Consider the following 4,144-nt stretch of genomic DNA (forward strand, 5'->3'; position numbering starts at 1 on the left):
TTCCTGCCAGGGGGAGGCTAGATCAGTAGCAACTCGAGGTGTAATGGCATCTGTTTATTTTGATGTCACTAAAGATAAGGCTGCTTTGTGAATATGGTCGATCATTTTGGTCCTTTAAATTTTCAAAAAGGATGGAAAATAATTATCTTAATGGTTATATTTTCATTGAGCAATCATCAAAATAGCCCTGTGATGAAGAGTGGTGACTATTGCCATTTTTTCCAGCGGTTCTTCCAAACGCGACACCTCTCGTGTGACAGGAATCGAGTTGGCGGTAAACATTTATCGAGTTGCGAGAAGCATTCCTCCTACTGCGAATATTTCCTGCATAATCGTACATCTATTGGATATCTATAACACCGCACAACCCACCATAAGATAATAAAAGCCCTTGAGGAAATGATTTTCCATAATACTCTGTACCGTTTGAAAAAATAATCAGTCTTGTAAAACAACTAGCCGTCGCACGACACCCTGGTTGCCACTGGAAAAGATGACATATATGTCTGAGCAGGATTCTCAAGTGGAACATTGTGTATATTTCTATAATAGCCAGGTATTTTTAAAATTTTATTTGAAGCTTCTACAGTATTTTGCTGGTAGTTAAAAATCACACCTGCCTATAAAGTACTTTAATGGTTTTCTATGAAGTACTTTAATTATTACCTTAATTATTAAGAGTCAGCACTGCAGCAATAACACTAGTAACGCAATGTGACTTACCCCCCTCCCCCCCCACTAACTCCAGATATGAACGAGTCATATAATGAAATGTTAACTATGCAAGGGGTTTCCCACTCTCTTTCCATTTCTCTCTTATCCTCTTATCTCTCTCCCCCTTCCATTTCTCCCTTTACTTCGTATCGGTTCGGTTTCAAGTGGAACTGCTCGCAGTAGGAGTCAATCTACTTACGTAAATCTACTTTTATTAACACCTCCATGCACTCAATGAATAAATGAAAGGTATTTTACTTTATGTGTAGGATAACAATCCAAGAAGACTATAAAGTCAAAAACACCTGAAAAGCCAATGAAATTTTAATACTTGGATATTGTACAAAATGTAAACATGAACAAATGCAATTCTTAAAAAAGCCCGGCCTGGTGTCCTACACCATGACCATCCGAGATAACTGAAAACAATTACTACATTGATACTTTTGATTCGGTTAATACTGTTTAAATTATTTTCGTTTGACTTTATATTCGCACTTATCTTCCTATAATTTTACATTTTAGATTATGGCCTTATAGATTTTCTTATGCAAAACTGATTCTAAATATTTAAGTGAATGAACAGCACTTATTCATAAAACATTGGGTATTTTCTCGAATAATTGGAAACGGACATGGCTAACAAGTGCTCTTGCCACGATAAGAAAGTTTATATTCACACGATGAAACAACAATATGGAAGCGCAGAAGCTAATATTATGCGAGTCATGGTCAGTATATATATACAAGAAACATATGCATGGTTTAAAATGAATGCCATAGATGCAATTAATAAAAATAAATAACATGAATTGGTATGATTCTTATTTTTTACATGGTTTCCTGTTTAACTTGAAAAATAATCAAGTAAGATACCAAGATAAATAAGGGGACTACCAATGAAAAATGTACATAACTATTACTTGCGCTAACATATATTTTGCTAACAAAAGTGTAGTTTGTCCACTTTTACCTCCCGTTTCTTTTATGAACCGGAACTGCTTCATTGAGCATGGGAATCACTCGTAATATTCCTGTTGATGTGAAGAGAAAGAAAGATGCCAGTGTACTATTGTTTCATTAATTACATACACACACATACATTTACATATGTATACCCACACACACACACACTACAGTATGCTATGTGACACATGACTTTCTAGGCCAGCGTGATTTTCCTTCCTCGTGCAAACCCACGCCACACAATGCCTACCAGGCCTATAAGAGGTCAGTCGATCTTGACCCAAGTCTCACTCAAGCACTCACACTCTCCTTAGACTGTACCACGAGAACCTCCACCACCCTCCATCTGGCATGGACGTGGGGACTCTTTTGGTTATATTATTTTACTGATTTCATTAATCTCAATCAAGAACATTTTATTTTCCTATAGAAATTCGAGTCTCGTTCAGTCCACTTCATTTCGTTTCGGTAATTTGGATAAAAAGGGAAACCTCACCATTGATGAAGTCTAAAGTACTCTGAACCTGCATAAGCGAAAAATAATTACCTCAGTCATTACATCAGATTTTGTAGCAAATCCGTAATTACGATTAAATACAATTGATGAGCATATAATGGTACTGAGACTGAAGCTGTCTTTTGGCTTCAAGTCTCTTATTGCTGTGTACACTCCTACCAATGTTTGTAAACTTGACATGAAAGAGATGTTCTACGCCAAACTTGCATCTGTGGCAGACAGTTGTCCCCGGCGAGATATTTGTATTGTTCTGGGTGACTTCAATGCAGTATCTGGCTGCAATCGAGCTGGCTATGAGGTGTCAGTCAGTCCTCATGGTCCGGGAGTTGATACCGGCAGCGAGAATTCCCTCCTTTTCCGGGATTTTGCAAGATCCCAGAAAGTGAGGATTTCTGGCTCCTGGTGATAGCACCCAGACCCACATCGTTGGACATGGTACAGCGATGCGGGTAATGCAGCCAAGGAGATCGACCATATTCTTGTTAGCAATCGTTGGAGGATCCTCCAGAACTGCAGGGTGTATAGGAGTGCCGAGTTTTGTGGTACTGACCATAGATTGATTGTGGCTACCCTCCGGGTTCATTTCAAAACTCCCCAGCGGCCCAATGACCACTTTAGGGTGTTTCATCTGGACAGGCTGAAGGTTTGCTGAGACAATCTCTGATCGGTTCACAGCTCTTGGCAATCCGACGGCCCCTGTACTTCTGTGGAACACCTTCAAGCACGAAATGCTTGATGCAGCCCAAGAAGCAATTGTAGAATGCCCGTGTTCTTGCACCAACACTTTTCAACACTTGCATGGACTGTATACTAGGCAGTCATTGTGGGGCAACACTGGGTAATATTAAGGTTACAGACCTTGACTTTGCCGAGGTCTTTGGAAACCCTAGTGGTGGCTCTCAATGCATTGAGTAATGAAGTGAAGCCCTTGGGTTTAGAGGTCTCCTGGACCAAGACCAAGATCCAGGACTTTGGGGACTTACCATGAGAACGTGTTCGATCGGTATGTGCTTGCGGCGACGACATTGAAGTCACAGAGAGCTTTACATACCTTGGTAGTGCAGTTCATATCTAGGGGCTGTCAGACCAGGAAGTCAGCAGACAGATTGGCCTGGCAGCAGGGGTCATGAACTCTCTCGACAAGAGTATTTGGAGGTGCCGGTACCTGGGCAAAAGGACCAAGCTACGGGTTTTCAGGACCCTGATAATACCAGTTTTGCTCTACGGTAGTGAAACCTGGACATTATCCAGTGCTTTGGAGTCTCGTCTTGATGCCTTTTGTAATAGGTCCTTGCGCCAGATCATGGGGTACTGTTTGCGGGACCATGTGTCTAACCAACGGCTGCACCGTGAGACTGGCACAGGACCTGTTACCTGCACAATCCGGGATCGCCAACTCAGGCCATGTGGCCACCTGGCTCGCTTTCCACAGGCTGATCCTGCTCATCAGGTTGTCTCTGTAAGAGACAACCCTGGTGAAGGAGGCCTGAGGGACGACCTAGGAGGTCGTGGCTTGGGCAGATCGATCAAACCTGTCGTGAAGAGTTGGAGATGGACTGAGTCCCTGCCTGGCGGCTTGCCATGAGGGATCCCAAAAGGTGGACGCGGCTATGCGCCCCCGTCGGCGTTAGCTCCTGATGATGATAGTGTAAAAACATATCTGAACTGGGATGCTTGCATTGCGGAAGCCTGCAAAGAATTTTCATGTCACCATTCATAATTGCGCCGCATATCATTTAATGTTAAATACAATGTAGTAGTTGAAATAATGTATTTACTAATGGTCATAACATTTGTTGTTAAAATGAACATTAATGTTCATGTTTGATTCATTCTTCGTGTGATCTCGCTCTCTCTTCATGCTGTTCACTCATATTTACACACACACACTTATCCACACCGACAACAGACACTAAGTATATGCAAATCTTCATTTAGAGGATTTGT

Source organism: Penaeus vannamei, chromosome 10 (assembly GCF_042767895.1).
Source record: "Penaeus vannamei isolate JL-2024 chromosome 10, ASM4276789v1, whole genome shotgun sequence".
NCBI lineage: Eukaryota > Metazoa > Arthropoda > Malacostraca > Decapoda > Penaeidae > Penaeus > Penaeus vannamei.